The sequence below is a fragment of the Delphinus delphis genome, chromosome 19, assembly GCF_949987515.2.
Source record: "Delphinus delphis chromosome 19, mDelDel1.2, whole genome shotgun sequence".
Lineage (NCBI taxonomy): Eukaryota > Metazoa > Chordata > Mammalia > Artiodactyla > Delphinidae > Delphinus > Delphinus delphis.
Genome location: NC_082701.1, coordinates 48,802,327 through 48,816,802, shown reverse-complemented (window position 1 = coordinate 48,816,802; position 14,476 = coordinate 48,802,327). Strand labels below are relative to the sequence as shown.

General features: G+C 48.3%; 1 protein-coding gene across 1 annotated transcript in view; it reads left to right on the top strand.

Annotated features, from left to right (window-relative positions):
- C19H17orf100 (chromosome 19 C17orf100 homolog) overlaps positions 1-14,476 on the top strand; it is a 68,903-nt gene that overhangs the window by 11,793 nt on the left and 42,634 nt on the right. The gene's annotated exons all lie outside the window — the stretch shown is intronic.

Sequence of the window (14,476 nt, the reverse complement as noted above, 5' to 3'; positions counted from 1 at the left end):
TGGCTGTTTTATGTAATTATTACTTTTTATGTACAGATAGTTTTATTTTTGTTTATTTGCACATACCATGGTTTTCGTATTCCCTATTTGCAAAAATATTCACAGCAGCCATACTATAGCATGTTGGACATGTGGATAGCACTGCAGTCATCACCTTTTATGTACAAAGCTGTTATTTTTCTGTTTATTATTTCCTTGCAACCCATTCCCAGGAGTGGAATTACCACGGGAAATGGGATGAACGTTTAAAATAGCTCTAGAGCCGTATTGCCCAATTCCTTCCTTAAAAGGCTGTGCTAATTTATGGGGCCACTGACTGTGTTTAAGCAGCTTTTTCCACAGCCACGGGAGCATGAGATGTTACCATTTCCTTAATGTGTGCTAATTTAGGAGGTGTGGAGTGGCACATTGCTACTCCAGTGTGCGTTTCCCTGACTGCATCGAGGATGAGCCTGTTGTAGGTACTGGTCCACTCTTGCGATGGCCTTCCTGCTGCGTCACCGGCCCTGTGTGTCTGTCTCTCTCCACCTCCCTGCCTCTCACTGACTGAGTGTCGGCCTCATTCTCTAAGCCTGTCTGTCTCAGTCTTTCAGCCTCTGAATCCTGTCTTTCTCTGGTTTCTAACTGGGCAGACATATGGCTGATTTATGAAGGTCCTAGACGAGCCCTGACAAGCTGCTGGCTGGACCTGGACACTGGCCCCTGGCCTCTAAGGCCTCCCTCCCTCCCCAGTGAACTCAGACAAAGCGGGCTCATCTGGGCTGACCTCCCGAGGAACAGCTGGTAATGACCAGGCTGTCCCTCAGTGATCTCCTCCAATGATGTGTTCCAGGCTCTCCAGCCTCAGGACAACTCGCCAAACAGACGTGCACATCCTGGCAGTTGGGAATGTGTGGTCTGACAGAGCCAGTGAGTGGGGCCCCCAGAGTCCAGATGTGTGGACAGCAGAGGGGCCCACAGCAGTGACAGCAGCTTGACCTGCCTTCCTGCTCCAGTGAGCCCCTTGCCTGAAGTGGCAGAAAGAGCTCACCTCTCAGGCACAAAACCCACTTGGCCCCAAGTGGATAGGGAGCCCCCAGCACTCCATAGTGTGGCAGGGACGGGGGGCTGGCACACTGCTCCACTGCCAATGGCCTTGAAGGTTCATGGGCACTTGGGAAGATTTCAGAAAGGCAGCTGACCTCAAGGGAAGCTGTGCAGGTGCCCTTGATGAACCCCCGTGATTGGTGGGTTGCTGAATCCAGGCTCCGGACCTGCCTGCTGCCACTTGTCACAGAGGCAGACAGGCCTTGAGAGTTTGGGCTCCTGCAGTCACCTCTGAGACTCCATGGATGGTCCTAGCACATTAGAATCCAAGAGATTGTTAAAAGCCAGACAGGAACTCAAACATCAAGTTTTCTACCCTTTCATCTAATATTCTTAACACTCAGCTGTTTCTCTTTTTTTTAATTAATTAATTAATTTTTGGCTGTGTTGGGTCTTCCTTGCTGCACGCGGGCTTTCTCTAGTTGCAATGAGCAGGGCCTGCACACGGGCTTTCTCTAGTTGCAACGAGCAGGGGCTGCTCTTCGTTGTAGTGCGAAGGCTTCTCATTGCGGTGGCTTCTCTTGTGGAGCACGGGCTCTAGGCACACGGGCTTCAGTAGTCATGGTGCACAGGCTTAGTTGCTCCTTAGCATGTGAGATCTTCCCGGACCAGGGCTCAAACCCATGTCCCCTGCATTGGCAGGTGGATTCTTTTTTGTTTGCTTTTTTTTTTTAACATCTTTATTAGAGTATAATTGTTTTACATTGTTGTGTTATTTTCTGCTATATAACCAAGCGAATCAGCTATACGTATACATATATCTCCATATCCCCTCTTGCATCTCCTTCCCACTCTCCCTATCCCACCCCTCTAGGTGGTCACAAAGCATGGAGCTGATCTCCCTGTGCTATGTGGCTGCTTCCCACTAGCTATCTATTTTACATTTGGTAGTATATATAAGTCCATGCTACTCTCTCACTTCGTCCCAGTTTACCCATCCCCCTCCCCGTGTCCTCAAGTCCATTCTCTACATCTGCGTCTTTATTCCTGTCCTGCCCCTAGGTTCTTCAGAACCTTTTTTTTTTTTAGATTCCATATAGATGTTTTAGCATACAGTATTTGTTTTTCTCTTTCTGGCTTACTTCACTCTGTATGACAGTCTCTAGGTCCATCCACCTCACTACAAATAACTCAATTGCATTTCTTTTTATGAGCTGAGTAATATTCCATTGTATATATGTGCCACATCTTCTTTATCCATTCATCTTTTGATGGACACTTAGGTTGCTTCCATGTCCTGGCTATTGTGAATAGTGCTGCAGTGAACATTGTGGTGCATGTCTCTTTTTGAATTATGGTTTTCTCAGGGTATATGCCCAGTAGTGGGATTGCTGGGTCATATGGTAATTGTATTTTTAGTTTTTTAAGGAACCTCCATACTGTTCTCCACAGTGACTGTATCAATTTACATTCCCACCAACGGTGCAAGAGGGTTCCCTTTTCTCCACACCCTCTCCAGTATTTATTGTTTGTAGATTTTTTGGTGATGGCCATTCTGACTGGTGTGAGATGATACCTCATTGTAGTTTTGTTTGTTTGTTTTTTTGAATTTTATTTTATTTACTTTTTATACAGCAGGTTCTTATTAGTTATCCATTTTATACATATTAGTGTATGTATGTCAATCCCAATCTCCCAATTCATCCCACCACCTCACTGTAGTTTTGATTTGCGTTTCTCTAATGATTAGTGATGTTGAGCATTCTTTCATGTGTTTGTTGCCCATCTGTATGTCTTCTTTGGAGAAATGTCTATTTAGGTCTTCTGCCCATTTGGGGATTGGGTTGTTTGTTTTTTTGATATTGAGCTGGCAGGTGGATTCTTAACCACTGCGCCACCAAGGAAGTCCAACGCTCAGCTGTTTTAAAAACTCTTATTATATAAGAAGTGCATATGCCCATTTTTAAATATTTGAAAAATACAGAAAACAGTAAAGAAGGAAATGCAATACTACAGAGTCATCAAAGATAACTGCTGTTATATTTCCATCTCAACATTTTTTCCTATGGTTGTGTATATTTTTATTATCACCAAGATCATATAGTATATACAATTTTGTATCTGCTTTATTCACTTTAAATTAGATATAAGTATTTTCAACATAATGAAATATTCTTCTTTTTTTTTTTTTTGGCTGCATTGGCTCTTCGTTGCTGCGTGCAGGCTTTCTCTAGTTGTGGCGAGCGGGAGCTACCCTTTGTGGCTGTGCATGGGCTTCTCATCGCGGTGGCTTCTCTTGTTGCAGAGCATGGGCTCTAGGTGCGCAGGCTTCAGTAATTGCAGCACATGGGCTCAGTAGTTGTGGCTCACGGGCTCTAGAGCGCAGGCTCAGTAGTTGTGGCGCACAGGCTTAGTTGCTCCGCAGCATGTGGGATCGTCCCGGACCAGGGCTTGAACCCATGTCCCCTGCATTGGCAGGCAGATTCTTAACCACTGTGCCACCAGGGAAGTCCCAAAATATTCTTCATAAACACTTTTAATTCCTGAATAAGAGTTTTGAGTGGACACACCATAAATACCTACTATTATCCAAATGTTGGGCGTTTATGTTTTTTCATTTTTCAAGAATGTAAAAACACACTGAAAAAAAAAACGCTGAGGTAAACATCTTTTAAGTATAAATCTTTGTCCACATTTTGAATTTTCCCTTAGATTAAATTCATACTCATAGGGGTATAAACATGTTTTTAGTCTTTCTATTTTGCTTTCCAGAAAGGTTGAACCAATAACACATGCCTAAAACAAACAAACAAAAAAAACACACGCTTATCTCACTACACACAGCTACATGAAAAAATATCATTTTTTTAAAAATTTACTTATTTGAAAAGCAGTGTGTCTGTTGCTTCCTTTTAATAGATAAACTGAGACTCAGTGAGAAAAGGGACCTGCCTGGGGTCACCCCAGGAGTGTGTTATCTCATTCCATCCTCACAACCTATGATAGTGGGGAGCTAAAGCACACAGATGGGGTAACCTGCCCAGTCTCTCACTCAGCGCATGAGACGTGGAGCCTGAGTTTAATCCTCCACAGTTGGAACCCAGGGCCCTTCACCTCTGTTCTTTGGCTGTTCGTTCCCAGATATGATGCTGAAAGGTGGTTTGGGGCCAAGACCTGAAAGGACTTGGAGTTTGGATTTACCCTATAGACAGAGGGGCACCATTAATGGGTTTCTTAAGCCTCAAGACTGTGTTTTACAAAGATGTTTGTGGTAGACTGGCTGGGGGAGGCTGGTGACAGGGAGGTTGGTTGTGGAGGTGCAGCACACAGATAATGTGAACAACAAAGAGGCCTGCACAGACCCATGCGCACGTGGGCTTGTGGGTTACGGGCTGTGGGCAGTTGGAAACATTAGGCGTCTGGGGAGGCCTCCTGTGCCCTTTTCACTGGGCAAGGGCCATTTTTATCTGCTACATGTCAGGCAGAACCTGTGCCAACGGCCAAAGACTCCACCTCAAATCTAGCAAATAAGAGAGAGGATGGTATGGATTACGTTATATTTAAAACAAGCCCACACAATGCCTGTAATTTTTTATTCTGACTCCGTAATTATAACTCAAGACCAGTCAGATCATAGTTATCCTCACACCGACCCGCTGCTGAGACACATTGAATTAAAGGCTTTGCTGCTTCTCCAGATTCTATTTTAGACACCAAGCACTGTCAGGTAACCGGCTTTTCACAAGGCTCGTCTTGGTGGAGCCCCTCTCGGGGCAGCCTGCACGAAGGCCAGGTCAACACTGGGCTCTTGAAAAGACCCCCGATACTTGTGATGCTTTGCCCAACCTGAGCCTCAGGCCTGAGCCAGGGGCCTGGAGAGCTGAGGGAGCACCACCCTTGGAGCAGGCCAGCCTCCCTTGGTCAGGCCCATCTCAGAGCCTCTGCACTCTAGAAGATTCCTGAATGCTGCTCTCCCCCAGACCCTTCCCAGGGTCCCAGGGTCAGATAGGCCAAGCCCTGGCTATTGGGCACAGTTGTCACAGATAAGCTGGCATTGCCATTGCCCAAAGGGGCCTAATTTAGAAAAGACGAGAAAAAGGAAACCAAGGGAGCACAAGCCAGCTGGGCTTACACAGGCAGCCCCTGTGACTAACCAGGCCTAGGCTAATTAAGGCCCCCTCCCCATCTTGGGATCCACCAAAGAACACCACCTCTCAGCGCCACGAAGACGCCCCTAACAGAGCAAGAGTGGGGTTGGGTCCCTCCTCACAGACCTGGAGCCCCACTGCCCCTTCCTCCACGTGGCCCCACACACCCAGTCCTGCCTCCAGGGAACCCTGGGGGGGAGATAGGCTAGCTCCCGTTTATCCATAAACTGCAGGCAGGCCTGGGCTCTGTCGGAGGTCCTTCACATGTACCATCCCATTTACTCACATCTCGTAATCATCACTTTAGACATGAGGAAATGGAGCGCGGAGAGGTAAAGTGTGGGGCTCCAGGCCACCCAGTCCATATGTGAAGGAGTGGGAGCTGGAACCCACTTGTCAGACTCCCTCAGATCACACGGCTCGTCCATAGGCAGCTTGCCTGAAACCACCAGGCCTGCTCCCAGCTGCTGCTTGGTGGTTTCACACGCCCGGCAACTTGCTAAGCACTTGAGCCCAAGAAAGCCCAATCCCAGTACCTGTCTTAGCACAACTTTCTGCAGCACACAGCTCCTTGCCTCAGCCAGCTCCTTGCACGGACCCTTGCTCTCGTGTCCCACAGGAAGAACGGACAGTTCCTTGCTCAGGCCTTTGATGCATCTTGTACTTCTATTTTGACATTTAAGACATTATTGTCACCATTCACATGACTCTCCTACTAGACTTCTTGGGGGCAGGGCCTGTGTCCTGTCTCTTTGTTACTAGTTTGACACCTGGCACGTAGTGGCTGCTTGCTGTTTGTTTTGTTTTTTGGGGGTTTTTAAATTTATTTATTTTTGGCTGTGTTGGGTCTTCGTTGCTGCACGCGGGCATTCTCTAGTTGCGGCGAGCGGGGGCTACTCTTCGTTGCGGTGCGCGGGCTTCTCATTGCGGTGGCTTCTCTTGTTGCGGAGCATGGGCTCTAGGCGCGTGGGCTTCAGTAGTTGTGGCGCGTGGGCTTCAGTAGTTGTGGCTCGCGGGCTGTAGAGCGCAGGCTCAGTAGTTGTGGCGCACGGGCTTAGTTGCTCCGCAGCATGTGGGATTTTCCCGGACCAGGGATCAAACCTGTGTCCCCTGCATTGACAGGCAGATTCTTAACCACTACGCCACCAGGGAAGTCCCTGCTTGCTGTTTGTTGCAAGAAAAAAGGAGAGTCTGAAAAATTATTCATCCTTCAAAAGTATGCCTAGGATAGATCCTGGGAAGGCTTTCCTGAGTCACACAAGCTGAGTTAACCCCGTCTGCTCCTATACAATCAGTGGGAGGATTGTTTACTTGGGTACCCCTTTGGGGGCAGGGACAGAACCCGATTCTTCCCTGTGACCCTGTCTCTCAGCACAGGGCAGGCATTTAGCAGGGGTCAGTACATGTAGAACTGAATTGCTCTTTGCTTCAGAGTCCCAGATAAAGGGCACCATGACCTGAACCAGCCAGCTGCCCAAGTCACCTGGCTGAAACCACCAAGGGCTGGCATGCTAGGGATGTTTGCTGAGGAAGGGAACACCGAAATAAAGCCAAACTTTAAAAAAGAAACACACCCAATAGGTGTTCTATTTCTATGAAAATCAGCTCTGTTTTTAGGTAACTGCCATCCTGCCTCACCTCCCCAAGGTGGGCCCTGCCTTCCCACAGGGCCCCTCTACACTGCACCCGGTAATCATGGCCTTACCTGCCCCCATCCCCTCCCCTGTTTGCTCTCTGGGGTTTCCCTCGATTGCAGGGTGAGAGCTTCCAGACGCCCCAGAGGCCTGTTTCATGCCGGCCCCAGTCTCCCTCCCTCCCTGACCTACCCTTGTCAGGGCCCAGGCCTTGGGGGGGGGTGGAGGAGGGGCAGGGCAGGGAGTCAGCCCCTTAACTGAGCCAGAGCAGGGCAGCTTCACAGCTAGGGGTACAGGAGCCAGGCCGTGCTCCTCCCAGGTCTCTGTCAAGCCAGCAGGGCCCCTCTCCCTAGTTCAGACAAAACTCGAGGTCTGCATGGCGCAGTGAAGAGAACGGGGCTTTGGTGTCACTGTCGCGGTGCTGGGCCTGGGCCTGGCTCCTCCTCCTCGGCTGCCAGCATCTAGGCAGGTCGCCTACCTCCCACCCTCTCCCAGCTTCAGACCCCTCCCTGGCCAAACAGAGCCAGACCTGCTGCACGGGTCTGCTGAGGGCCACGCCACGATGAATTTCTCGCAGGGTGAGAAGTTTGGTTTGGAGAGCAGCAACTCCATGCTTCCTGTGTGCTCATCAAGAATCAAGCTCTGGGGACTTCCCTGGTGACGCAGCGGTTAAGAATCCACCTGTCAATGCAGCAGACACGGGTTCGAGCCCTGGTTCGGGAAGATCCCACATGCCTCGGAGCAGCTAAGCCTGTGAGCCACAACTACTGAAGCCCACGTGCCTAGAGCCCGTGCTCCGCAACAAGAGAAGCCACCGCAATGAGAAGCCCGCACACCGCAACTAGAGAAAGCCCACGCAGCAACGAAGACCCAACGCAGCCAAAAATTAATTAATTATTTATTTTTAAAAAAGAAGCTCCAGGCACCCCAGCCCTGTTCTGTGAGCCTCATTCTGGCTCATCCTCACCTCCTCCATTAGCTCCTTTGTCCCAGAGTCCCACTGGAGCCTTAGGGAGCACCCCACTCTTTGGCAAGATTCCTGCTTCTCACAGAGGGCCAACAGGGTGATGGACCCTCAATACCTTGGCAGCTCCCTCCAGCCTCCAGCCAGATTCTAGGAAGAGACCAGGGCAAGCCTGAGGCGGGGGCTGGGGCTGAGGCCCACCGTCCTGGGAAACTTGTGAGCCTCCCTCACAGCTCAGCACTCAGGCAGGCATCCAACTACCCACGGCTGCGGTTTCCAGAGAGCCGGGCCTCCCACCGCAGGGACAGTAAGCTGAGAAGCACTGGAGCTATAAATGTGAAGTGGTGAACCATGGGACACTGCCGCAGCCCCACAGTGGGCAGGAGCCCACCCCCCCCCGCCCAGCCTCCCTGCCTCCCAGCAAGCTTCAGGCCCCGCCAGCCCTCTGAGACAGCCCAGGCCTGTCCACCGGCTCCGCTCTGGGCTCTGAGCAAGGCTGCTGCCCCACTCCCACCCCCGGGAGGTCCCAGGCACAGTGTAAGGCCCGGCTGGGGACAGGGCAGGCAGGACACCACACAGCACTTTGTACACCAGCAGTCAGGGCCTCTGGTCTTACCTCACAAGCATCATCTTATTTTATGTTGACTTATGCAAAAGGAGGGGGGCCTGTAATCGTTTTGAAGCTTCCTGCTTCTCAAGGTCTCACTCCTCCCCCTGGGTGGTACTGAGTCACAACTTCAGATCCATCTGGAGGCTACCTTGGGCACAGTCAGGGTGACCTTGGGGTGGACCTGGGGCTCATGTGGTCTTGATGAGCATCCTCATAGGCCCTGCCAAAAAGGAGACCCCAGGAGCGGCAGTGATGCCTGATAAAATAAGAGCAGCCCCTTCACCAAGTGCCCACCCTGTGCCCAGCCCAGAGCTCTCAGACCATAGAAGGGTCATTGTTTCACAGGTGAGAGACCACACCCAGGGAGGAAGTCCAGAGCTCGGCTGTGCCTCAGGTCTCACCACCACTCCTATACTTCAGACCTGGGCGGGAGTGCAGTGCAAGGTGGGGAGTAGGGGCCCATCTGGAAGGGTCTGGGGAAACAGAGGACAGGAAGGAAGCCCCCTCTTTCTCTCCTCTCAGAGCCTGTCAAGGACAGGCCTCTTCTCCAATACCCCTACTCTGCTGGACAATCTGTCCCCTAGCACAGGCCCCTCCTGTTAGGCTAGGGAGCTGGCCAGGAAAGGTGAAGTCACCCTCAGTGTGTCTGTCACCTGCCCCACACGAGAGCTCAGAGGTGAGCCCTTGGGTCTCTGGGGAGTCCCCACACAGTGGGATTGTCTTGAGCGATATCACTTCAATATCCCTTAGCTGGCGCCCCTCAGGGAGGTGGACAAGAGATGGATACCTAGGGAGTGCCATCAGCCGCAGTGGAGGCCCTGCCAGGAGGAAGCACTCTGGGCTGGGTGATGGGCAAGAGAGACAGCAAGGGCTTCTAGACATGACGCCAGGCCCAAGGGTCACTGGCCAGGGAAGCAGCTGGCAGCCTGTCCTCACCCCTTTTGAGTCAGGTATTTTGGCTTCCCAAGTCCACAAATGGGGAAAAACAGGCTGGGCAAATGTTTACTGCAAAAAACATTTAATATATCTTATTTGTAAGAAACTTGAAAACTTTACAGGAGGACATAAAAGTTTAATATATGAAAAAATGACATTTTGTTGTGTAGCATGGATCAATATTATAAAGATGTCATTTCTCATCTAACCTAATCTATAAACCTGTTCTGATTCATTTAGATTCATAATGTGTATTGAGCCATTACTGTGTTCCAGGTGTGTTCTAGGCACAGGGAATACAGGATTGAACGAAACAGGCAAAAATCCCTGCCTTCATGGGGCTTACAGTCTTAAAGATAGGAGAGAGATAGACAAACAAGATAAAGAAGTAAAGAAGTAAATTATATAGTACGCTAGATGAAAAATGCAATAGAGAAAAATCAAAGACATTATAGAGAGTGTGGGGTGGGTGGGGAGTTATAAGTTAAAACAGGCTGACTAGTAGTAACATTTGAGCAGAGATTTAAAGGAGGTGATGGGGCAGGAGTGTACTTGGTGTGCTCTAGGAGCAGCAAAGAGGCCTGTGTAGTTAGATCAGAGTGAGTCAGTGGTTCTTAGACATTTGGGGATGCCTGGAGACATTTTTCATTGTCACAACGGGGGGGTGGGAAGTGCGGGGTTGCTGCTGGTCTTCGGTGAATGGATGCCGGGATGCTGCTGAACATCCTGCAGTGCATAGACAGCTTCCTACAACAAAGATTTATTTGGTCTGAAATGCCAGTTGTGCTGAGGTCAGGAAACCCTGGAGAGTGAGGCAGAGTAGCAAAGAGATAGTCAGAGAGGTAAACTGCCAACCAGGTTTTTTTTGGAACTAGAGAAGCTGATTCAGAAATTCTTATGGAAAAATATGTGATAATAGCTGGGGGCAGGAGGTGGGGAGGATTAAAAAGAAGAATAAACAGAGTTTTACCATATTTTAGCATACACTATAAATATTCTTACGACAAATGACTAATTTCCTTAATATATAAAGAGTTCTTATAAGTGAATAAGAAAAGGCCTTTTTAAAAAACTCTTAAAAATAGGAAAAAAGGAGTTTACCCCCCCAGTAAGGATACACAAATGGATTATAAATATGTGAAAAAATTATAAATGTTACTTGCAGTTTAAAGAAATGAGAATGAAAATCATGAGATAGCATTTTGCAACTATCAGAGTAGCAATGATTGAGAAATTTGATTATATACAGAGTTATTCAGGATATGTGAGAATATGGCCACATGCACATTTCTTTTTTTTTTTTTTTTTTTGGCTGCATTGGGTCTTCGTTGCTGGCTTTCTCTAGTTGCGGCGACTGGGGGCTGCTCTTCATTGCAGTGCGTGGGCTTCTTATTGTGGTGGCTTCTCTTGTTGTGGAGCACAGGCTCTAGGCGCACGGGCTTCAGTAGTTGTGGCACACGGGCTCAGTAGTTGTGGCTCACGGGCTCTGGAGCGCAGGCTCAGTAGTTGCAGTGCACGGGCTTAGTTGCTCCACAGCATGTGGGATCTTCCTGGACCAGGGCTCGAACCCCTGCATTGGCAGGCGGATTCTTAACCACTGCACCACCAGGGATTCCTCATGCACAGTTCTTGAGAATATATATTGGCATAGCCTTTTTGGAAAGCAAGTTGGCAATATCTGTCCCAGATATTTTTGGGGGGGTGGGGGGGCCGAGGTGCCACACAGCTTGTGGGATCTTAGCTCCCCAACCAGGGGTGGAACCCGGGCCCTCAGCAGTGAAAGTGCAGAACCTTAATCACTGGACTGCCAGGGAATTCCCCTCTGTCCCAGATTTAAATACATATATGTTTTCATCCAGCATGCCATTCTAGGCAAGTATTCTACTCAGGTATGTTTACAAAGATTTAAGTACAGACATGTTATTACAGTCCTAGCAAAAGATTGGAAATGACCCAAATGCCCATCAACAGGGGTCTTGTTTATTATACGGTATACACTTACAATAGAATACTATGCAGCTTTTAAAAAGACTGAGGCTTACTCCTAGGCACACAGCCAAGAGAAGTGAAAACACATGTCCACAAAAAGACTTATGCAGAGAATTTTATAACAGCTTTATTCAGATAGCCCTCAACTGGAGCAAACCTAACGTCCATCAAAGGAGAATAAACAAACCGTGGCATATTCATACAATGGAACACTACTTAGCAACAACAATAAAAAGAATGAATGGATACACACAACAGGAATGAATTTCTAAAGCATTTTGTTGCACAAAATAAATCAGACACAAGAGTAGGTACTGTATGATTCCATTTACATGAATTTCAACAGGCAAAACCAACCCATGCTGACAGAAATCAGTACAGTGGTTGCCTCAAGAAGGTGCAGATTCCTGGAAGGGGCAAGAGAACCGTCAGGGGTTAAGGAGATGGAAATGAGGTGTTGCTTACACCTTTTATACAGTTGTCTAAATCACTGAATTGTACACTTAAGATCTGTGCAATTCACTGAATTTAATTTTACCTCAGTTTATAAACAAAATTGGGAATTCCCTGATGGTCCAGTGGTTAGAACTTGGTGCTCTCCCTTCCGGGCCCTGGGTTCAATCCCTGGTCGGGGAACTAGGATCCCACAAGCTGCAGAGCAGCCAAAAATAAAAAATGAAAAAATAAAAACAAAATTAACTATTGAATGGAGAAATAAAGTCAAATTTAATATGTCCTGAAATGGAATGATCTCCAAATAAATTAAGGGGGAGGGGTGGAAACAAGGACAGAAAATGTGTATCGTATGCTCCCAGATGTAATAAAGAGGACACATACCTATTACATAAGCTTGTATACAGTTGGCCCTCTGTATCCTCGAGTTCTGCATCTGCATATTCAGCCAACCACCATGCAGGATCACAGATACGGGGGTGCCAACTGTACTAGGCCATTTTATACAAGGGACTTGCGCATCTGCAGGCTTTGGTACCCTCAGGGGTCCTGGAGCCAACCCCTGCGGGCTGACTGTATATGTAACATGTCTGGAAGGACATGTAAGAAAATGTTGGGCAATGGTTGCCTTTCTGGAAGGGCCTGGAGGCTTCAAGGTCTAAAGTGGAGGGACATGTCTCAGTACTTTTTTGTACTGTTGGAATTTTTTCACTGTGTTCATGGTAACTTTTTAGATATAAAAACTAATTAAAATTTCTTGATTGGATAACAGGGTGTTCTGAGGTTGAATTGTCATATTTCTCTACCCTTGATAGCTGGAAGCAGGGACATAAATGCTACTCTAACACTGCCAGCAGTGGGGTGGGCCTATGTCTCTGAGAGTAGAAGTGGGCATTTGCACGAGCATATCAGGGGAAGCGCCTGGAAGGCGTTTCTGGGGCAGGGAAGTGAGAACCTGAATCCTGGCTCAGGACACCACAGGAAGTAAACTGAATATCTATCGGAGCACAAGGATTTGGGCAGGAAATGATAAGCTTTCTGTCGGAGAATGTCAAAAGCCATCCCATGATGTGGAAGATTTATCATGATGGAATTTTTTTTAATGTGAAAAGAAGCTTCTTTGGTGGGTTGGAAGACAAGGCTTTTAAGAGGATGTGGGACCAGGGGAGAGAGTACCCCAGAAAAAGGAGTTCTGAGCTAAGAATAGGACTTCCAGGTGTAATTTTTAACCAGACAGTCCAGCATTTGGTCTTTATTTCCACAAACAAGAACATGCCATCAAGGGTCCTACCAGGGAATGTCCGTATTCATTTTGAGAATTGGACTCTGTGCTAGTGAGCTGACTCCCTGCTTGAAGTCCAGAGCAAAAGTTTCATTATCCATTATTCTTGTGTGTAAGGGATGGTGGGGAGGAAGGAAGACTTTTCCTGTCCCAGGGAGATGCCCTGCTCACTGGCTTTGCCAGAGGAGGCAGTCCAGGTCTTTCCCTAAGGAAGTCCTCAGCTCAGAGGGACAGGGAAGGATCCCAATTCCAGATCAAAGGATAAGGAACCCTGGAATGCATGGGATCCTTGTGGAGTCATAAGTCCCTGGCAAAACAGTTCAGAGAGCAATCCTGGTCAGGATTATGTGTTCAGCTAACCTTGGGCCCAAATGTTTGATGTATGCAAAGAAGAAGGAAATCAAGGGTCTTGGGTAGAACCTCTTTACAAAATATAAGAGGCAAAAATATCAGTGGGGAAAAGGTCTCAGAGGGCTTTCAGCAAATGGCTAAGACCCAGATGGGAGCAGGGAGTGGGCCATGTAATAGACTTTAAACCAAGACATCATGGGGATGTGGCAGGGGCTGCATCTGGCCCAAGCAGATGAAGGGTCAGTGGGGTAAGGGTGTTCATGACTCTAGAGCCCTTACAGATGCTCTAGTCCGGCCCCTTCCTAATGGAAACTGAGGCCCAGAGAGTGTACTGACTTGTTCAGTATCCAATGTCAGGACTGAGCTTGATCCATGACTCAGACTCTAGCCTCCCAATCCAGTGGTTCTCCTGGAAGTGGAGGCAGAGGTGAAGCCCTTGACCAAACACATACTCTCTTCCTACCTAGGAATGTGTTTCTACTGAATTCCATGGAAAGGGAGCCACTCAAGTAGCCTGGAGTGAGGGCAGCCCTCTGAAGGGGTCATAATAGCAGACCCTGGTTCATCACCTACCCAGCCGCTCCCCGTTTTCTTCCCCTGCCGGAAGCCATATTTTGTAGTAGGTGAAAACCTCTTGATTTCAGGAAACATAGGCCAATTTCCCAAGCCCAAGAAATGAGTCCTAGTTGGTCTCATGGTATTCCAATTCCCCTTTGTCAGTGATTGGCCTAAGGGTGGGCATATGATCTAGTTCTGGCCAACAAGACATAAAGGGAAGATTGTAGGGCCTTCTGAGAGAGCTTTTGCTTTTCTAATGAAAGGGAAAGATGCAGGAGGCGCCATCATGCCCCCATCTCGCACACCTTCCTTCCTGCCTTTAATGCAGATGTGTATAATGAGGGTCAAGCATGACAGCAAAGGCATAGCACCCTTAAGATAGCAAAGTGGGTGATCAATCCCAAGTCTTTGGTGGCCCGAGATAGCTGCTGGACCAGTGCCAGCAACCGTCTACCTCCAGACTTCTTGTTAAATAGATATTAAATGCCCTTATGATTTAAGCCGCTGTTAGCTAGGTTTTCTCCT